This window comes from Anolis sagrei, chromosome 3 (assembly GCF_037176765.1).
Source record: "Anolis sagrei isolate rAnoSag1 chromosome 3, rAnoSag1.mat, whole genome shotgun sequence".
NCBI classification, from domain to species: domain Eukaryota; kingdom Metazoa; phylum Chordata; class Lepidosauria; order Squamata; family Dactyloidae; genus Anolis; species Anolis sagrei.
Window position 1 is genome coordinate 209367509 of NC_090023.1, and position 23505 is coordinate 209391013.

Sequence of the window (23505 nt, forward strand, 5' to 3'; positions counted from 1 at the left end):
TGTTGGCAGCAGGATTTCTGTGCTTCCTGTTCACATCTTCAGGGAATAATAATAATAATAATAATAATAATAATAATAATAATAATAATTTTATTTTTGTACCCCGCCTCCAACTCCCCGAAGGAACTTGGGGCAGCTTCATGGGGACAAGTCCGGTCAACATTGATAAAATAACACATTAAAATTAATAAAACAGCAACATGAAACAAAATAAAAACAAAAACAATCAGACAAGAGTATAACACAATATAAAAACAACTATCATAAACAACCAGTAGTCTGAACTAGCAAAACAATTCTGGGCTTTTTTTGGGGGGGGGGGGGGCGGCAAATAGTTGTGAGGAAACAGCTGATAGATAAAGTACCAAATAACAAAATTGGGGATAAAGCACAATATGAGGTGGAACACTATATCTCTGGGCAGGGGACAGTAGCAAAGTTCAGGGAGTGGAGGCAAGGTGGGTGCTAGCCTGATCTCCCTGAGGAGAGAATTCCAGAGCCAGGGGGGGTGGGGACCACTGAAAAGGCCCTCTCCCTTGTCCCTGGAAAGGTAGTTGATCAATACCCTAATAGACCTTCAGTGGCATATTTCCCCAACTGTTGAGAAACAAGTAAGTTTCTTAACATGTATACTTTTTTCACTGCTCACACCGCACAACCAAAATATAATTTATTCTCAGTCTTCCCTAAACTGGGACCCTCCAGATGTGTCAATTGTTGTTGTTCATTCGTTCAGTCGTCTCCGACTCTTCGTGACCTCATGGACCAGCCCACGCCAGAGCTCCCTGTCGGCCGTCACCACCCCCAGCTTCTTCAAGGTCAGTCCAGTCACTTCAAGGATGCCATCCATCCATCTTGCCCTTGGTCAGCCCCTCTTCCTTTTGCCTTCCACTTTCCCCAGCATAATTGTCTTCTCTAGCCTTTGCTGTCTCCTCATGATGTGGCCAAAGTACTTCAACTTTTTCTCTAGTATCCTTCCTTCCAGTGAGCAGCCGGGCTTTATTTCCTGGAGGATGGACTGGTTGGATCTTCTCGCAGTCCAAGGCACTCTCAGAACTTTCCTCCAACACCAGAGCTCAAAAGCATCGATCTTCCTTCGCTCAGCCTTCCCTAAGGTCCAGCTCTCACATCCGTAGGTTACTACAGGGAATACCATGGCTTTGACTAGGCGGATCTTTGTTGCCAGTCTGATGTCTCTAGTCTTTACTATTTTATCGAGACTGGACATTGCTCTCCTCCCAAGAAGTAAGCGTCTTCTGATTTCCTGGCCGCAGTCTGCATCTGCAGTAATCTTTGCGCCTAGAAATACAAAGTCTGTCACGGCCTCCACGTTTTCTCCCTCTATTTCCCAGTTGACAATCATTCTTGTTGCCATAATCTTGGTTTTTTTGATGTTTAGCTGCAACCCAGCTTTTGCGCTTTCTTCTTTCACCTTGATTAGTAGGCTCCTCAGCTCCTCCTCGCTTTCGGCCATCAGAGTGGTGTCATCTGCATATCTGAGGTTGTTAATGTTTCTTCCAGCAATTTTCACCCCAGCTTTGCATTCATCAAGCCCCGCACATCGCATGATGTGTTCTGCATACAAGTTGAAAAGGTTGGGTGAGAGTATGCAGCCTTGCCGTACGCCTTTCCCAATCTTGAACCAGTCTGTTGTTTTGTGGTCAGTTCTGACTGTTGCTACTTGGTCCTTGTACAGATTCCTCAGGAGAGAGACAAGATGGCTTGGTATGCCCATCCCACCAAGAACTTGCCACAATTTATTATGATCCACACAGTCAAAGGCTTTAGAATAGTCAATGAAGCAAAAATAGATGTTTTTCTGAAACTCCCTGCCTTTCTCCATTATCCAGTGGATATTGGCAATCCGGTCTCTCGTTCCTCTGCCTTTTCTAAACCCAGCTTGAACATCTGGCAGCTCTCGCTCCATGTATTGCTGGAGTCTTCCTTGCAGGATCTTGAGCATTACCTTACTGGCATGAGAAATAAGGGCCACTGTACGGAAGTTGGAGCAGTCTTTCGCATTTCCCTTTTTAGGTATGGGGATGTAAGTTGATTTTTTCCAGTCTGATGGCCATTCTTGTGTTTTCCATATTTGCCGGCATATGGCATGCATCACCTTGACAGCATCATCTTTTAAGATTTTAAACAGTTCAGCTGGGATCCCGTCGTCTCCTGCTGCCTTGTTGTTAGCAATGCTTCTTAAGGCCCATTCAACCTCACTCCTCAGGATGTCTGGTTCTAATTCATTCACCACACCGTCAAAGCTATCCTCGATATTGTTATCCTTCCTATACAGATCTTCTGTATAGTCTCGCCACCTTCTCTTGATCTCTTGTCAATTACAATTCCAAAAATCTCCCAATACCTTTTGGTTATTGCTGTCTTAGCTGAGGCATATTGAGTATTTAAAACATCTGTAGCTTACCAGCATGGAGAAACCTTCCTCAAGTTGATGTTCACCTCAGTTTTGATTTTGAAGTATTATTCCATGAAATATTAGACAAAAAATTAATCTGGGGGATACTGTGACGTGACAAAAAGCAGACATTCTTTGTTTAGGTCAATTCATGTAAAAGAAAAACTGATAGCAAACGAGTAACTCTTTATTGCTAGTGTGGGCTGAAAAATACCATCTGCTGCAATTAGACTTGCTTCTCCTATTTTGCAATAAGAACATTTTAATTTCTTGGTACTAATTTTTTTATTTGGCATCCAGTGCGAAGAGGCTTACTCAAACCAAGCACATTAATCAAATCTAGACCAATATGAATGTCAATCACAAATATCAGAACAAAGTAGGGAACCTCCTGTTCCATGCTTTTGCAAATTATTTCACACTTGGGTTTTAATCATGTAGTCAAGCAGTATGGTATATCACTATAGAGCTCGTTCACACATGCACGACCAAAAACTTATGGGAAACAGCTGAGAACACAAATCTAATTCCTGCTGCAGGTGTTAAGAGTCACCTTGGACAGGCTTAGCACCTATCCAAAATGTCCTCTGTGCACACTTTTATTTTCCCATGCAAGAATGAATGATAACAATGCTCAAGGCAACGTGCTGCTTCTGAACAATAAATAGGCTGCACTTTTCATACATAGGGAGACCAGTGGGATATTCCCTGTAATTGTATTGTGAACAGCAGCTATCGTGCTGGTGGTAGATCAACACATCCTTTGGGATCGAATGGCCATCCAATTCACTCAGGTTGTTCTTGACTTCACAGCAATTCCTACAAAATAAATGTATTACCATCTAAAATTCTTTGCACCCTTTAATTACAGGCTCTTGAGGAAGGCCTGAAGGCTCTTTTTCTTCTTTACCTTTTTCTTGAGTTGTGTGTAATGGACTATGGGTGGTTTTAGTTACCTTTATCTACTAAAGTTGAATTGTAATCTGTACTATGAAATATTATTTAATGATCATTTATTGTTATTGTTATTTCTTTATATAAGCTGTTTTGAGAGGGTTTCTCCATAAATATTTTAACCAAAAAAATCCTACATGAAACACACTGCACTTCCTATAGTATTATCTCCTATATTTTTCAAACCTGGTTTTGCTTCCCAAAGCAAGGAAGTCAAACAAATAAAGTATTGTCTAAGAATCACTTTAGACCACAGTGCTGTTTGCAAAATATTAAAGCAATGTAGGACTACTTATTGGGCAATTGCTCACAAGCCAAGTTTAAAGTATTAGATTGCACCACACAATAGACTATAGACCATTCTTTATATCTTTTGCAATTACGGTTTCCTTTTACTGTAGGAAGAGCTGTAGGAAGTAGAACAGCTCTAGTAAGGCCTGCATTTATGCTAGAAAAAATGCATTAGACTTCTTTCTTCTATCAAAGTGTACCACCAACTACTGCTTCCTGCACCACTTCTTTCATAGTTGGCTTCCTATACTGTGGAAGAGGAATTTAACATTGTTATTTAGCTCACTATGCCTCTCCTAGAACATTTTACTGCCGTTATTCAGAACAGATAAAGTTTTCAAAAGATTACATTTGAGTGTTCATTTTTTCCCAGTAGCAAAGAATTTGTGTTCTAAATATTGACTATTTCAAGATGACAAGAGCCTGCTAATGTTAACAAATAAAGTTTTAAGGTAAAACTGAAGAAGATGCCACATCTGAACTGTGTTTAGAACAGTTGGAAACAGTTGCAATTCAGCATACATTTTGAGAAACATCCTATTGATTACAAACATCTTAAAGTTAAATTTGTGAATTGTTAACCCCAAAAAATTTCCCCGAATAGAATTCACTCTCTGTTCAAATGTAAACAAAACTGTAAGTCTTAGCCTTTTGTGTACTGATTGTAGCTAGCTGAAATTATTTTACATTATCATAACATCCCAAATTAAAATTTGAGAAGCAGATGTCTATAACTGTAGTAAAAGCTGCCGGCAGGTCTAGTAAACATGCATGCTGCTGCTAACAATTTGTTTTACAGACTGCAAAATGCAATTCAGAGCTTTCCCCATATTTCCACCATGACAAGCTTTTCAGCACACACAGCCTGTCTATGTATGTAGTACTATAGTTTTACACAATTCTAGTTTGTGCTCCCCACAGTGTGCCATATTAAAATACCAATTTTGTTTTCAAAATGTGTTTCCCCAAGAAACTCATGTTTAACTGCTTGTGTCATGTTTATGAATACCTAGAAGGGGCTATAATATAATTATAGCACACAACACATTGGAACCAAAGTTTTAACACATTCTGTGTGTCACGTTTAAAGGTTTTTATTTATTTATTTAGGAAATTTCTATGCTGCCTTTTTCTCCAGGTGGACTCCAATTCAGATTTCAGAACAATGTATAAATAACATATTACAGCAATAGTAAGGTAAAAATATGGCTAATAAAATCACACCAACAAGAATAAAAAAAATTAACCTAAAGTCTAAAGGTGGGTGTAGAAGAACTCTCAGATGATGAAGTTCATCTTTAGGGATAGTGTAATTTTATCTAAATTACCTGATCAACTTCTTACTGAGTGGACAAGATATCTACTTTCAATGCCTGCAGTATTGAAAGTGAATTCACTTGCAGATACACTATTTTTCTTGGTTGTAAATGTTTTTGTTTGTTGGGAGGCAGGCTCAGTTGCATTACATTATTTCATATTAGTGTACCAGTTCACATCCCTTCCTCGAAAGGTTCTCCTTATTACTGCAACATCTCGTTCAATTGATTCCTGCACAAAACAGGAAAAAGCCTAATCATAATAGTGGAGCTCTTACTTGGGGTAAAAGGAATGGAAATGTGAGGGTGTTGCAGTGGGAAGAATCTGAAGATGTTACTGTTTACACATGATGGCTCCCATTGGTGGTGGAGAGAGATCTTTATCAGCCAGAACACATCTGCCAAAAAATGTGGCCAGGGAATAAGGAAAGACAAGGCTTTGCTGACAAAACAGAATGTCACCACATGAGATGAACAAAAATGCATGAGGGATTATGGGGCAGCAAAACCCAACCTAACCCAAAATAACTATAGGAACTAATTTAAATGCATGGCTCTTTCTGACAAAAGAAAAAATGCTGCTGATGGAGTTATACTGCTGGAATAGTTACCAATAGTTTTGGATATTTGTGTGTATCATGTGAATGGAAATGGAAAGTTTCAATTTACTGGCTCTCATCTGATCTCTTACCAACTTTAGACCATTAGTTCTGTACTTCCACAACATCAGCTGACTTCAGTGAGAATGAAAAATAATTTGACTAGTTAGCATAATCTGGTCAAATACAGTAACAAAGCAGAAATAAGTATACAAGGAAAGTGGCACATAGGGATAAGACAGCCATTACAGTGTAGTGGTTTGAGTACTAGATTACAACTCTGGAGACCAGGGTTTGAATTTGCCATGGCAAATTATACTCTTTCAGCCTCTCAACAAATCTTGTAAAGAAAACCCTAGGTTAGGGTAACAATAAATTGGAAAAAAATTGAAGGTGCAGAACAACTAGATCACACTCCTTCCTTCTTTTGCCCTGACCACCTCCAGTCTCATCCAGCAGTAGCCATTGCCACTTCCCCCTCTTTGGCTGATGAGGCTCTGCATTTATACTCCTTCTCTAGCACCTTCTCCCATTCTGGTGGTGCCACTCTCTCCTCCTTTGGCTCTGAGTTTCTGAGTTTCGAAAAAAAAGCAATTTTTCACAAATGGTGAGATGCAATGAACTAGGGTTGGCAATTCTACAACTAGATATAATTTTAGATGGTCCAAGAGATAATAAAAAGAAGAGAAAGGAAAACATGCAGTCCTGTTTGAGTTTTCCAAAACAAGAGATAAAAATAGAACTAGCTCACTGATTCAAAGTAAACCAGAATTATCCAAGCAGTTAATACCACAAATCCTCAAACATTTGCACAGGTAGGCATAATTAAGGCCAATGAGAGTCTATAAACCTGAAAGAAAGTGCCTTTGCTGTGAACATAATGTTCACCCCACTTATGACTCAATTGCTGTTTGTGCTGGACATTAAGTAAGCCTAAGGTAAAATTTTGTGTCTAAAATATGGGGCAAACAACACACAGTAAAATTAGCAACTCTACTTCTGTCTTCATTGAGTTTCATATTCTAAAAGAAAAGGATAAGAAAACTCTCATTGAAAAACCCTTGTTATCAAAGATAATGTGGGTTTGCAAGACAAATTCTTAATATTCTATACTGATCTTACATTTTTACAGTGTTTTAGTACTGGTACTCTCTGGAAACTTTTATACAGCCTTGTTCCGAAAGTGACTTTTAGGCATTCTATGCTTTTACAGAAATGTTTCTAAACTGTGTGCATGCAAAACAAGCTGTCTCTCCACTATAATAGCTTTCACTAACAAGAAGGACCATCAATAACAGAAGTGAACCTTTATACCAGGGGTCCTCAAACTTTTTAAACAGAGGGCCAGGTCACAGTCCCTCAAACTGTTGGAGGGCCGGATTATAATTTGAAAAAAAAAAAAGAATGAATTCCTATGCACATTAAACGTATCTTATTTGTAGTGCAAAAAAACACTTAAAAACAATACACTAATTAAAATGAAGAACAGTTTTAACAAATAGAAACTTATTAGTATTTCAATGAGAAGTGTGGGCCTGCTTTTGGCTGATGAGATAGGATTTTTGTTGTTGTTGTTGTGTGCTTTCAAGTCGTTTCAGACTTATGTTGACCCTGAGCGAGGGCCGGGTAAATGACCTTGGAGGGCCGTATCCGCCCCCCGGGCCTTAGTTTGAGGACCCCTGCTTTATACATTTATGTTACTTGTCATGAAAACAGGAATGTATATGTATACAGGCAGTCCCGAAGTTACAAACATCCAACTTACAAATGACTCACAGTTAAGAATAGAGGTAAAACAACAGGAAGTAAGCAAAAACTACCCCTCGGAAGGGGAAATTCACTCCTGAAAGAGTTATCATGGGGAAAAGGTGTCTCAAATGAAGCTTTCCCACCAATTCTTGTTTCCATAACAAGCCAAATTTTTTCAAAATCCAATTATCACAGGGACAGAAAATTAGGAGAAATCATCCGAACAGGGGCAACGACAGCAAAGCAACACCACAGGGGTTCTAACACTTCACTATGCTTTCCAAAGTTTGATTGATAGATAGATAGATAGATAGATAGATAGGAGTTACACTTTAAAAATGCACCTGTTCTGTCACCCCTGGTTAATATTTGGATGGGAGATCACCACCAGATTCCAGGAGCTGTGTGTTGTATTTCAGAGGAAAAAATGGGTTAAAGTACCTATGAATTGTAACATTCCTTGACTAAGAAAACCCTATAAAATTCCTACTGTCACCTTAAAGATACATATACACACATAAGAGATACTTAATATGTCCTTAAGCACACAGTACCAAGCATATAAAGAGGGGTCTATATATACTGTTTGCACCAAAATTATTGTAATACACATCTTCTAAAAGTACACCTTCTAAGGGTTTATCCAGAATTTGAATCTAAATATTTCAACTTTTGGTTAAATGTATTAATAAATACTATATGTAGCCATTACTGTTTTCACATGATTAAAACTGAAACAAGTTTTGTAAATACAACTCATTCACCTCTCAAATTACCTTTCCTGTATTTTTCACATCTCAATTGGAATTATTTTCCTTATATTCATAAGACTTGTTGGCATTGAATTTTGCCATTATGATGTTGGAAACCACTTTGAGTCTCCTTAGGGGTTAGAATGTGGTATATATAAATGCAATAAATAAATAAGACTTACTATAAAATTCTTACACTTTTTTGCCCCTCAGATGCAAAATTGCCTTTACTAGCTTTGTCTCCATTCAACTGAAGAGCCCAAGGCCACAGAAAATGATATTCATAGCAGCATGTTGGTGCAAGTACACCTAATACTATATTCTTAGGCAATCCTACTGATTGGCTCATGTTTAAATAAATATGTAAACAAAAAAATTAATGTGTAAGCAATTTATTTATTCATTCTAGTATTCTCAAACCATATGAAATGACTTTCTGAAGGATTGGAAAAAGTCTTTTCTTCTGTTGGTCATGAGTCTAGAGCAGTGGTTCCCAACCTTCAGTCCTCCAGATGTTGTGGAGTTCAGCTCCCACAGTTCCTAACAACTGGTAAACTCACATTTCTAGGAATTGAAGTCCAAAACAAATGGAGGACTAAAAGTTGGGAACCACTGGTATAGAGGAAATTGGGGGAGAACATCTAATTGTTCATACACTGATATATAATAAACTCTACACATTCTAGATACATTCAAGTACTGCAGCATGCAAGGCATATTCATACTGTATCTCAAAATAATTTTGAAATTTGTTTGAGCTCAAATCAGTCCAAGGAATTATTTAGAAAATAACATGTCTACAACAGAAAAGGTACCAATAGCCTTAACTTCTCAAGCACTTTCAAATTCAAGATTATCAACAGAAGACATTTCAGAGTTTAATAAATCACAGACATGTGTTACTCATTGTCTGAAACATATACAGAAACTGAAGAGTTCAAGAAAATTGTATTTTCTTAAGTATTTATTAACCACTTTTCTTCCCACCAGGCTCTTAAGGTAACGTATTGTTAAGTACTGTAAAATATATTTTTAAAAACTCCAAGCAGATAAAATGTATCAGCGAACAGCAGTGATGTTGCAGTAATATGGAATACAGTGGACTACATCTTCTCAGATTAGGGCCTTAGGACCCCCACAAAAGTGAAAGAAACTCTAATTTAAAAATCACTATTTTTTTACCTGTGAAAACACCTATCTAGACATTTCTAAGTCCTCCAGCAAAATTATATGGTTATTTTCTGCTGGAAACTGATTAGAGTTGCACTGAAGGACCTAGAGAATCCTAGGGAGAACATATCAATCAAATCCACAAATAATCAAATCTGCAAATGTCAAACAGGACGCTTGGAAGTAGCATCCTGCATATTCACCTTTTAATGGAACACTGCCAGCTATAGTAATCTCTAAGTACACAGATAACATATTTAAATGTGTGAAATGTGACATTATGTTTAAGTTTTTACTTTTGCTATTATTGGTTAGTTATTGTACGTTTATATTGTTCTTGTTTTATTTATTGTATTGATTATTTGTTGTTTGTCTGTTTTTATGGCATTGAATGTTTGCCACTTTGATAGAAACCACCCTGAATCCCCTCCAGGAGATAAGGTGGGCTACAAATAAGGTTTGCTGTTGTTTATTTGTTCAGTCGCTTCCAACTCTTTGTGACCTCATGGACCAGCACAAGCCAGAGCTCCCTGTCAGCCATCACCACACCCAGCTCCTTCAAGGTCAAGCCAGTCACTTCATATAAGGTATTATTATTATTATTATTATTATTATTATTATTATTATTATAAACAAGTATATAGCAAGCATGAACTCAACTGTTCAGCATGCAGTATTTTGTAAGTGACAATTGTACAAATACTTTAAAATGTCCTTACATCATATAAAGGACACTACATCCTCAGGATATGTGATCTACTATGGAAAGAACTGGAGTTGACAAATGACAACTACCAGGCTAACTCAGGCTGTGAAGTGACTTTGACACAATATAACGTAAGTAAATGTTTCTTAGCAGGCTACAGTATAAGATTCCGTCGAAACTACTGCAAACACTAGTTTCCTATTCAGAAAGCACTTTCATGTATAAGAATACCTGAATTACATACACTGATGGATATCACTAAAAGCCTACATGCTGAGAAACTGCTATTAGCTGCTTGAAAATCATAACACTGGGCATACATGATCACACACCTATGTACAGACAGTTTCTTGCACAGGAGACTTTCCTCAAACTGAAGCACTTTCTGTTATAATTTGTCATACTTTAAACAGTTGATCTGGGTGATTTAAGAGTATTTGGGGCCAGAATTTTAAGAGATCTTGCACAACAGATGGAAGAGTAATCACCATGTTTGGTGCTGTCTGGGAAAATTATAGCAGGGATTTGAGGCTGTTCTAGCTCTGGAACTCCCTACCAAGGAATGCTGAGGCAGCCTCCTCCCTGTTATCCTTCTAACAATAAGCAAAATCCCTTTTACCCAAGAGACAACTATTTCAGTTGCTGTGGAAGGGGATTTTAATGGAAACGTGCTACTATTGCACTTTTAATTCAATTATATTTTAATTATGTGTAGCTTTCTATACCTTTTTTAGTTTCTCGTTCTGTGAAAAGCCATACTTGTGTATTGAACTGTTAGTAAAAAAAAAAATCAACCCCCAAAATATGGATTGACACATTCATACATCAGTGTGACCACTGCACCATAACTCTTGTCAAAAAAGGAACCATCTCCTTCTCTGAGTAGAGTGAGGTAAGGCAAGAGTTTAGACCCTGTGTACTCCCTCTGTGTTGTATCACTTCTGGTTGTTTTTAATGCATCAATGGGGAAATAGCCATAGCAACCAGGGACTGGTGCTATCCCTCTCCATGGAATGATTCTAGACTTATCTATGGTTATTATCAAAATCCACAATTTCAGCCCTAAAATCTGCACTTATACATGAAATTAACTTATATACAGGCAGTCCCCGAGTCACAAACATTCAACTTACAAATGACTCCTACTTAAGAACGGGGGTGAGACAAGAGGGAGTGAGAGAAATCTACCTCTAGGAAGGGAAATTCACTCCTGAAAGAGTTATCATGGAGAAGAGGTATCTCAACTGAAGCTTTATAATCAAGCCTTGTTTCCATAACCAGACATATTTTTAAATTTTTTATCACAGGGACAGAAAGTGAGGTGAAATCTTCTGAACAGGGCCATAAACAGAAAAACAGATATTGCAGGAGTATTAGCCCTTCCCTATGCTATCCAAAGCATATATGCATGTGTGTTTGCGTGTATGTATGTATAGTTGGGCGAGTGAGCCTATTAACAAAAGACTTTCCTCATAAATGAAAGCAGAGTAACTTATTAGCAGCAGCATGACCCAGCACCAGTAGTCCAAAGTGATAAAAACAGCAAAAACACACAGGCCAATGTTATCTCTTCCTTAGGAGGATTTTCTTTGTAGGAAAATAATATGGTTGCACTATTCACAAGAACTAGGCTTCCATAACACACATAAATACACAGTAGCTTTACATGCAGCAGCCTACACACTGGAGTTTTCTCACACAAGGCTTCTCTCACACCAAGGTTTACCTCACACTGCTCAGAATGACACTAGCTTTGGCCCATTGACTCTAACAGGCTTTGGCCTACTCTTTCAGTTATTGACTCACACTTTTGTAATCAAAATTCTCAGTTAATTTTTAAGATTTCTGACATGTATGTATACATATATATATGGCTGGAATGACTCTTAAAAATGTACCGACTTACAAACAAATTCAGCTTAAGAACAAACCTAGGGAACCTTTCCTGTTCATAACTTGGGGACTGCCTGTATATGAGTATGTATTTTTCCCATGGGGGGGAGGGAAGCAAATCAAAAGCAATTGCATAACCCTACTATATGACAAAAGCAAACCCTTCTTCTGCAATTTATGCCTCTGTTCCCTCAAAAGAAATATCTACATGTATGCTGCTTTGCTTCCAGGAAGAAATTCCTATGGGTAATTTGGAACTACTTTTGGTTCCCACTGAACATGGGGGAAGAACATATATATACTTACATGACTAGTCTACAGAACTTAAACAAATCAGAATAAGACCCCACAAATCATAACAAAACATGAAGGATTGTTTGTCTCTATTGTGGGGTTCAAGTATCATCCTCACTCCTCAATAAGCTTCACTTAAACTAAATATGGTACTTTTTCTTGCAACTATTTGAAATTGTTTTTTTTTTATTTAGCACAAACTTCTGCTTAACTGTTTCACTGATAAAGAGAAAATAAATTAAACACAAATCTTATGCTGTTTCATAACAAATATTTTTCCAAATATTTGATGTATCACCATGAAAAGAAAAAAAGGCATTTAAACCATGCAAAATAAGTCATACTATCGAACTTTCATAAAGTATAAAACATTGTATAAAACTCTCTATAATTGAAAATAATATATGTAAACAAAAATAGTTAATGTCTAGGATTAACACAGAACTGATTATAACCAATACAATATTTACATGAGAAGATTACTGGAAAAACACATACTAATAATACAGAGGTTTTTATGATGGAAAGTTCCTCTGTTTCAAGCCAATTTTCGTACTAGAGGTGTGTCTGTCGGAAAAAAGGATTGTGGGCAGTACACAGACATGAAACAATGTAACCCCAAACACTTACCATCCTAATAAAATGTCAGTGTAAGCAGAAAATGAAATATAACAACTATAGCAGTCACAGCAATTTGAACTATAACACAAAGACAACTGACTGAGTCTTATTTGAGCACTTTCCAACAAAAACCCAACCCAAGGATCCACCGAAACTCTCTTACCAGGGAAAAGCAAAGGGCTGGTGCACACAGATAGATTACTCTTGCTGATAGTGAGAGCAGGGAAGCATACCATGGAGCTTTATTTTGTGATTCAGTTGAGCTACGTGAATTGTGGGGAAGACTGCTGCTATTCAGGTTTTATTTTCTCCCACTATCCAATGCACCAACGACACACACTTTTATTACTTTGGGGCGGTGGGGGGGGGGGGGGTGTGCAAAATTGCCAAACTTTGGAACAAGGTTGAAAGGGATTCCAAATAGGCTTGTTTAGTTTTAAAAGCTATCTATACATGAGATGAACCAACCTGGACATGGAATATTATTTGAGAACACAGAAATGCTGGACCACTCTTGACAACCAAATCGTCAGATACATGAGAAGTCACTGAAATCCACAAGTATATGGACAATTTCAACAGAAAAGAGAAAACCATGAAAATGAACAAAATCTGGTTGGCAGCATTAAAAAAACAAACACTAGAATCAAGACAGTAAATAAAGAACACCATTCAGTAACAGGGGAATTCCAGACAGCAAACAATCAAGTGCCAGTTAACATCTCCCAAACAAAGGATGCCTCCAGGCAACAACACTGATTGACTTTGCAACTACATGGCTACTCAATGCTAATCAAGCTTGCCAACTGCAACATTTACACTTGCTTCAAACATACAAAGGGCTGTCAAAGGCTTTCATGGCCAGAATCACCGGGTTGCTTTGAGTTTTTCAGGCTGCATGGCCATGTTCCAGAAGCATTATTTTCCAACATTTCACCCACATTTATAGCAGGCATCCTCAGAGGTTGAGAAGCTTTCCCCTGTGTTTGGGAAGTGCAGACACTCACTGCCAATTCCTATTTGAAACTGGTGGTGTGTGTCTCGACAGCCATGCCATGCTCCCTGGGATCAGGTGACCGAGGGACATGGGATCGCGATCTCTTCCTGCCCTCTTCCACCCCTTTGCTGCCACCTAGAAGGAGGGAAATGGCACCTAGCTGCACCTCCACGGTTTTTCTTCCTGTTTCTGTGCCATGTGATGGGCAAAATAACCTGAGAGCGGGGGGGGGGGGGGATCACTCTTCCCAGGTGCCTTTGCCAGTCACATGGCACAAAACTAGTAAGAGAAACTGCCAACAAAGAGGTAGATGCTTTTTTTTCTACTTTTTAGCTGGAAGGTAGAGCCCCCGGTGGTGCAGGGGGTTAAACCCCAGTGCCGGCAAGACTGAAGACCGACAGGTTGCAGGTTCAAATCCAGGGAGAGCTCTCTCTGTCAGTTCCAGCTCCCCATTCAGGGACATGAGAGAAGCCTCCTACATGGATGGTAAAACATCAAAACATACTGGTGTTCCCTGGGCAACGTCCTTGCAGACAGCCAATTCTCTCACACCAGAAGCAACTTGCAGTTTCTCAAGTTGCTCCTGACATGAAGGGAAAAAAAGCTGGAATGGGATAGGATAGAGGCTGGAATTCAGACCCCTGCCCAATGATACCAAACTGGCTTTGGTATGGCTGGGCAGTATGGATGCTCTTTCACAGTCAAGGTGCCTCGTGGTGTCCCTGTAAGGCCTCAATGCATGACTGAACAAATATTTTGCATGCCAGTTCCATCCCACATTTTGTAGAACCAGACAAAGAAACTATTCAAATAATGAAAATGGGAGAAATCAGCATTCTACCATTTTAACCCATCATCTAATACCAAATTTAATGCTGTAATATGACACTTTATAGCAGACACAGTGGTGAAGGACTGAGCTCATACATAACTTTTTTCCCATGGTCTCACCCAAATCAACAGAGAAGAAAAATACAATTCTGATATATAGAAGAAAGAGTGATGCAAACTATCAGAAGAACAGTTGACACGAAAAGAAAGTCTCAATTTGCCATCTACTTTATATAACCAGGAAATGAAAAATGAGAAATCTGATCCTATAATCTATGTTCACTGTTAAAGCAAAACATTACAGCATCTGCACTATCCCCAAACTCATTTCAAACTCTTCTTGGAAGACTTTCGTCGTCAAACAGTATTTTCAGCCCCCTAATTTGGAACCAAGCTACAATGTTTGTCTTACTATCAATTCTTGGTCATATATTACAATATATGCCGCCACATACATTGAAATAATTTCTTATAACATCAACAATCAAATTCTAATTAGAAAAGTAATCAAATGAAACTGCAAGAAGTACACGAAGAAAACTAGGAGACATCCATAAATCAAAGACTGTTGCAAAATGTATTCATCTGTGCATGGAAGACTTGTCTGCTATACCTAAATAAGAACCAGATTTTAATGTCACACAGATACAGTTTCTAGTTGGATGCCTATCCCTCCGTGCATTACATTTGTAATCTGAAGATAAAACTGCACTGTTCAACAACCTTCCATCACCATTATGGCACAAATAAATCATTTTCTATGTGCATAAACTAATAGGGGTACATAGTATTATATCCTCATTTTAAACTATATATCTGCATTTTCATTCTGTAACACTCCAAGCACAACACACTCACCCTCCATCTCCTAAACTGCTGTCAGCCTGTGTAAATGACCACAGCCAGTTCACTTCACTTGTTAAATCCAGAAAAACCAACAGCCCAACAAAGCCAATTAACATGTGATGATTATCACAAACCAAAATGAATCCAGCTTCCATCTGTTAGATAATCTTCTTGATTTACTGAAACATAGATTAATCCATTATCAAATCTAAATATTTAAACCCATGTCAGCAGTAACAAACCTTTAAAAATGTTGCTTATTTTAAATTGAACCATAAATGTAATAAATTTCACAAAATGTCCTTGATAAACACTGGGCAGCAGTCCAGAGATTAGGAAGGTATTTATCCCTAAAATATGGCTGATGGTATAGTATAACTTTACTAGTATTAAGTGAAATACAATTGGTACAGAATTTACAATTACAACAGTATTGCTCTGTACATAAAATAATTTCTAACTTAAACAAGGCTTATTTTATGTATAAACTTGCAGCTTGTAAAATCAGTATATTGAACTGACGAGCATAGAGACCACAACCGGTTTTGACTCTAGGTCTCCCTCGGGTGAATTTATAATTTTACATTCTCATGAAAAACACTTCTCATCCCTTCCAAAAGGTTGTATTTATGTATCCTTTTTCAATGGTGGGTTAGTGTATAAGTTTCATATGCTCCGATGAGACTCTGCTGAATCTGTTTGTCCTTATTGAAAGTCTGTATAAAACCGGTTGTGGGTTGTAGGTTTTTCGGGTTGTATGGCCATGTTCTAGAAGCATTCTCTCTAGAATGCCTCTAGAAAATGGCCATACAACCCGAAAAACCTACAACAACTCAGTGATTCTGGCCATGAAAGCCTTCGACAATACATTAAACCGGTTGTGGTCTCCGTGGTCGTCAGTTTAACATATTGATTTTACAAGCTGCAAGTTTATGCATAGAACAAGCATTGTTTAAGTTAGAAATATAACAGACTATTTACTATTGATATTGCATTTTTGTGTCTGTGGGCAAATATTGTTTTGGTCATAGTCAGGAACCCATTTACTTAATAATAGTTTAACTTTAAACATGATCAACACGATTGAACTTACATATTATTTTTATTTATTTATTTAGATAGATGGATATCTCAAAGAAAAACACAAAATGTATTTCTTCTTGTAGAAAATGACTGACAATCTATAACAACTACAAAAAAAGAAAAAAGAAAAAGAAACATTCACAACTAAGATAATTTATGACTACAAACAACAGAATACAGTACACAATCAAAATCCATTCACAATTATGATGCATCTATGGAAGTATATATTTTCAAATATAAGCCGTTATTTCAAATAACTAGTTCACTTTCCATGCAAAAATAAATTTTAAAATGTATTTAATAAAATATTGAGTTGACAGGAGTTCTAATCAATCTTTTAAAATTTTTAAAACTAATAATAGCATTTGTTTTAAACAAACACCTGGAATGAGCAAATCTGAAATACACAAAGTTGAAACTATTTTTTTAAATCTATGTTGGACTATATGCTTAGTGGACAGTAGAACCTTGGTATCCACACTAGGGTTTGGTATCAGGATTCTCATAGATACCAAGATTTATGGAAGCTGAAGTCCCATTATATACAATGGCATAATAAACTGGCATATAAAATGGCAAAACCAAGACTTACTATGTGGATTTCTTTTGGGCATGTTTTAAAGCTGTGGATAGTTGAATCCATGGATATAGAATTTGTAGATATGGAAGAGCAATTGCATATGAAAACAAATACCAGTTGACTGAAATGATAATCCAAAAGCAATATACAGATATCAAGTCCTTTACATTTTACCTGAAAAATACTTCAATACAGGTCCAACAGAATTGACAAAATAACTACAGCAACACTACACATCTCTTTGAAAGGGAGAGTCATTCAGATACATTTTCTATAATAAATGGAATTACTGCTCTCAAATAAAAGATTCAAGTCATCAAAAGATTCAAGTCTTTACCCAACTTTTATTTTCCTTTCATCCTCACGAGAAAGACAATATGCCCTTCTCAACTCCCTTATCTAGCACAATCTCTACAAGACACATATTTTGAACAAAGTATTTTCCAAATCATAACCTCGCCCAATAAAAAGACCTGATAATGTCAATCCGATATAGCTTGCTGAAATTCAGCAGCAAATAAGGGGCTAATAAAAATGTTTACCAGAAATCTATTTTGTTCTAGCAGTCGCACTCTCTGTATCTATCTGTAGAAATAATGCAGTTTGACATCCCTTTAACTGTAGTGGCTCTCTGCTATGGAATCACAGGAGTTAAAGTTTGGTGCAGCAACAGCACTCTCTGGCAGAGAAGGCTAAACTACCAATCTCACTAAAATGGTGTCAAACTGCATTAATTCAATAGTTTTTCTTCACTGAACAATGGTATCTTATAAATTTTCACATGTGGTTTTGTTGTTATGTGTTTTCAAATTGACTCTAGCTTATGGTGATAGTGTGTCAGAGGAAATTAGTCAGAGTGAGATGTGCCATTGCCTTCCACTGAGGCTGAGAGAGTGTGATTTGCTGTCTTGCACACACTCTTCAACTAGATGGAGAATGCCAGAAGTGGATCTACACCAGGCATAGGCAAACTTCAACCTTCCAGGTGTTTTGGACTTCAATTGTGGGAGTTGAAGTCCAAAACACCTGGAGAGCTGAAGTTTGCCCATGCCTGATCTACACTGTTAAAGGAATGCACTCAACAGCAATAGCTCCATACTATGGAATCCTAATTGCTGCAGTTTGGTGAGGCACCAAGCACTCTTTGGCAAAAAAGTCTAAAGACTTCGTAAAACTACAACCTTCATGATACCATAGCACTGAGCCACAGCAGTTCGAGTGGTGTCACACTACATTCGTTCCACAGTGTAGATAGGGGGATGAATCAAATCCATGTTTAGCCACTTGAAGAGGCTGTCTGTGGCAATGCTACCTGCTCCAAAAGGGTGTGGGTGCTTTTTGTGATCCAGAGGTTTCCTGCTGCTCCTCCTCGCCTTCCCCTCTCTTTTCTTTCCTTTTCTGCAGCTCCTCCCGCCTGGTGCTCTCCTAGGCCCAACCTCCTCCAGGCTTTGCAGCAATACCACCAAGCACAGCCTTCCCTCAACTCCTCTGGGACATACACACACACGCACACACGTCTCCCTTCTTTGCGGGAGGCTGAGGCGTCCTTTGTACAGGTGGAATCCCTCTCTGAAAAAGGGAGCAGAACACTGTCACCTCTCCCTCCTTTGACTCCCCCCACCCAATTTCTTCACTGAGTCCTTTATAGCTGATACTTCCCTTCCCAAGGCATTCATGCAATCCCTCTCTAAAAGGGGAGGGGTCAGGCATTCCCGATCTATGTTCCTTTCCCTCCTCTACACAGCTCATTTCCTCCTCTAGATCGCATTTTCCCCTCTAAACATATCTTCCACCTTTAGACCCCACTTTCCCTTTCTAGAACCCTCCAGATCCTCATTTCCCCCTGTAGATCCCAAATGTCCCCCTCTAGACCCTTTATACACCCTCTAAAGCAGGCATGGGCAAACTTCAGCTCTCCAGGTGTTTTGCACTTCAACTCCCATAATTCCTAACAGCCGCGCATTGAAGTCCAAAATACCTGGAGGGCTGAAGTTTGCACATGCCTGCTCTCTCTCTCTCTCACACACACACATATGTACATATATGTAATCTCTGAGGCCACAGAATGAAGAGGGCAACCAGGAAGACACAGCTCAATAGTATCTCGTCCATCAGCAGTTGGAATTGATCCCCGGAACAGACGGGAGGACAACTGGCTATAGGGTCACAAGGGCTAGCAACCCGAACAATATTGCTGCAGAATTGAATTGCTAAAATATCAAAGCCCAAATATTCTCCAAATTTAAGCTATTTGGTGAGAAATGGAAAGGAATAGCACAGGATCATATATATTTTGTCAAGATTTGGGTGAAGCCTGAAGGAGTGAATTGACAACAAATCAGATAAAGGATAAAGGAATATACATACATATACATGTGTGTGTGTGTGGATGGCAAGAATTTACTACCTCTCTTCCTTTCTAGAACCGCTCCAGACCCCATTTCTCTTTCCCCCTGGGCCCCCATTTCCCCTGACCTGGCCTTTCCACCCTTTAGGCACCCCCAAACCCCTCTAGAACACCATTTCCCTTTATCCAGTGTCCCCCTCTTGACCTACTCCCCAGGCCCTCTTGATCAGGCATGGGCAAACTCCCTCTCCAGCCCAGAGACTTCAATTTTCCCCTCTAGACTCCCCCCCCCCCCAATTTTCTATTGGCTATTAGGAATGGTGAGAGTTGATGTTCAAAACACCTGGAGGGCCAAATTTTGCCCATGCCCGATCTAGTGGGTCTGGGGGCAATGGGTCAAGAGGGCGGGACTGAATAAAGGAAAACAGCTGATTTGCCTATGCCTGCTGTAGATTCCCATTTCCCCCTCTAGAACCCAAAGGTCCCCCTCTAGACCCTCATTTCCCCCTGTAGACCCCTATAAATGTGATAGATACAGAAAACATTTGCTACTTCTGTTCTTTTCACCTCACTTCAGATCCCATTTATCATGGACCCACCTTTCCACCCAAATCCTTTAGACCTCACTAGAACCCCTCTAGAACCTCATTTCTAGAACTGTATCTCCCCTATGAACCATCCCGGGCATTAAGATCTTCTGGGGGTGCCCCACTCTCAGCCCCACCTTCCTCACAAGTGTGGCTGACGGGAGTAAGGGACAGGACCTTCTCAGTGGTGGCCCCTCAGCTGTAGAACTCCCTTCTCAGTGAAATGAGATCGGCCCCCTGCCTCCTGTCCTTTAGAAAGCAAGGGCCCTTCCACACAGCCCTATATCCCAGAATATCATGGCAGAAAATCTCACAACATCTGATTTGAATTAGGCTATCTGAGTCCCCACTCGGATAATGTGGGATTTTCTGCCTTGATATTCTGAGATATAAGGCTGTGTGGAAGGGCCCCAAGTTAACCAAATGCTGGCTATGGAACCAAGCTTTTGGAGAGGGTTATATGCATCTAAAAAGTGAATAGAAATGTGATTGGAACGGTTTCTGAATTATGATTTTGTGTCTATGTGCACTGTTTTAACAGCTTATTTAATGTATTTATTTGTCTGTTTGATGATTTTCATGCTCCCCTAACATTAAGTCTAGTCGTGTCCAACTCGGGGAGGGGGATAGTGCTCATCTCCATTTCTAAGCCATAGAGCCAGCGTTGTCTGTAAACCCCTCCAAGGTCATGTGGCCAGCATGACTGCATGGAGCGCCATTACCTTCCTGCAGAAGAAATACCTATTGATCTACTCACATATGCATGTTAACAAACTGCTAGGTTGACAGAAGCTGGGGCGAACACCCTCCTCTCTGGATTCGAACTGCCATCCTTTCAGTCAACAAGTTCGGCAGCTCAGCGGTTTAACTCTCTGCGCCACCGGAGGGTGGGAGGGTTGAACAGTATATTGTAATTTGTACTTTGGGGAGTCTGATCTGGCAACAATGGTCCACGCTCTTGTTACATCGCGAACAGATGTAACAAGAGTTACTAAGTGGGGCTGCCTTTGAAGACTGTTCGGAAACCTCAACTAGTCCGACGGCTGCAGCCAGATTACTAACTGGAGTGACATACAGGGAGCACACCACCCCCTTGTTGTGTCAGCTCCACTTGCTGCCGACCCACTTCCAAACTCAATTCAAAGTGCTGGTTTTGACCTATAAAGCCCTATACGGTTCTGGCCCAGCTTACTTGTCCAAACACATCCTGCCTCGCAGTTTAAGATCATCCAGGGAGGACCTGCTCTCCCTCCCGCCAGCGTCACAAATACGTCTGGCGGGGATGAGAGACAGGCCTTCTCGGCTGTGGCCCCTCACCTACGGAACTCGCTTCCCACTGAGGTAAGATCAGCTCAATCCCTCCTGTCACTTAGGAAGAAATCGAAGTAGTGGTTCTGGAACCAGGCTTTTGGACAACAGACATAGATAGCACTTTGGATATGGAATTGACTGGAATGATGTTACAGCGGTTAATACTGTTTTTATTGTTTTAATCAATGTTCTATTTATTGTTTTAATTGTTGTTATATTGCTTTGTTGTTGTTGTTGTTGTTTTGTCATGTCAGGAGCGACTTGAGAAACTGCAAGTCGCTTCTGGTGTGAGAGAATTGGCCATCTGCAAGGACATTGCCCAGGGGACGCCCAGATGATTTGATGTTTTTATCATCCTTCTGGGAGGCTTCTCTCATGTCCTCGCATGAGGAGCTGGAGCTGATAGAGGGAGCTCATCCACCTCTCCCCGGATTCGGACCTGCGACCTGTCAATCTTCAGTCCTGCCGGGACAGGGGTTTAACCCACTGCACCACCGGGGGCTCCCGCTTCGTTATATTTAATGGCCAAATGTAAGCTGTCCTGAGTTCCCTTTCAGGGGTTGAGAAGGACGGGGTAGACATGCTGGAAATAAATAAATAAATAAATAGGTATGTTTTTATGTTAAAAGTGTCGTTGAATTATTGCCGATTTGGAAGCCACTTTGAGTCCCCTTTGGGGTAGAGAGAGCAGGGTTAAAACACAGTAAATTGCCTTGATCAAATTCCCCCTTCTAGACCCATTTCCCCCTAATTTCCCACTCTGGATACCCATTCCCCACAGACCTTCCCTCTAGACCCCCCCCCCCCAGACTGTATAGAGCAGGCATGGGCCAACTTGGGCCTTCCAGGTGTTTGGGACTCCAACTCCCACCATTCCTAACAGCCTCAGGCCCTTTCCTTTTCCCCCTCAGCCGCTTAAGCAGCTGAGGGGGAAAAGGAAGGGGCCTGAGGCTGTTAGGAATGGTGGGAGTTGGAGTCCCCAACACCTGGAAGGCCCAAGTTGGCCCATGCCTGCTCTAGATCTCGCCAGACCCCCTCCAGGCCCCCCATTTCCCCCCTCCAATCTCCTGCTCTTTTTCTCCGCCCTTCCATGTAGATCTTGAGGTGAAATGGCGCCCCTTCCCCGCTTTCCCTTTCCCCCTTCCGCCTCCCTGGCCCCTTCCTTACCTCTCCGGCTCCCTTCAGCTCCGCCGGCCTCTGCTTTCCCTCCCTTTCCCTTTCCTTCCCTCCTTCCTCCCACCAAGCCTTTCTTCCTTACCGTCCGCCATCTCCTCCTCCTCCTCCTCCTGCTCCTCCTGTTTGTTCCTTCGCTCTTTCGCTCCTGCCGGCCACCGTCACCGCGGAACCCGTCACGGGACTCGCCGCCCACAAGGCCTCCGCCGTGACCATAGAGACGCGGGAGGGAGGGCAGGTGGAGCGGCGCGTCCTGGGCGCCGCCATCTTGAGCGGGCGGGCCTCCCTTGTTGCTACGGGCAACGGGCAGGCGCTGAGGAACATCAGGCAAGGAGAGAAGGCCCGGTTGCGTGTGTTCTTTGGAAAGGAAGGGTTTTTTTTTTTATTGTGTACTAGCTTGGGTGCCCCAGGTTATTTAAAAAAGTCAATTCTCTGTGCCAAGTTTGGCCCAGATCCATAGGTGTTTGGCTTCACAGTGCTCTCTGGATGTAGGTGAACTACAACTCCCACAAATCAGGGTGAATTTCCCCCAAAGACCTCCAGTATTTTTTGCTGATCATGGGGGCTCTGTGTGCAAAGTCTGGTGGAGTTCAGAGTACTCATTAATTGTACTCATTAATTGTAGGTGAGGGTGGAGGGCACACTTTCCCTGGTTGTGGGTGAATTACAACTCCCAGAAAGGAAGGTCAATGCCCCCCCCTTTAAAAAAAACCCTCCAGTAATCAAATTTCAGCAAATCAGGTATGTGTGCAAAATTTGGTCCAGATCAATTGGTGTTTGGGTTCACAGTCCTCTCTGGATGTAAGTGAACTACAACTCCCACAAATCAGGGTGAATTTTCACCAAAGACCTCCAGTATTTTTTGCTGGTCATGGGGGCTCCATGTGCCAAGTTTGGACCAGGTCCATCATCGGTGGAGGTCACAGTTTCCCTCAGTTTGTGGGTGAACTATAACTCCCAGAAAAGAAGGTCAGTTAGCCCCCTCC

General features: G+C 40.3%; 1 protein-coding gene across 2 annotated transcripts in view; it reads right to left on the reverse strand.

Moving 5' to 3' along the window:
- SHOC2 (SHOC2 leucine rich repeat scaffold protein) overlaps positions 1 to 22750 on the reverse strand; it is a 69229-nt gene extending 46479 nt beyond the window's left edge. Inside the window, exon 1 of one of the 2 annotated variants that reach the window (XM_060768398.2) lies at positions 22605 to 22750. The gene's annotated coding sequence lies outside the window, so the exon portion shown is untranslated. Of the gene's footprint in view, positions 1 to 15447; positions 15527 to 22604 lie in introns of those variants that run through there. The other variant, XM_060768399.2, reaches the window with a different exon arrangement.
- Between the last annotated feature and the right edge of the window lie 755 nt (positions 22751 to 23505).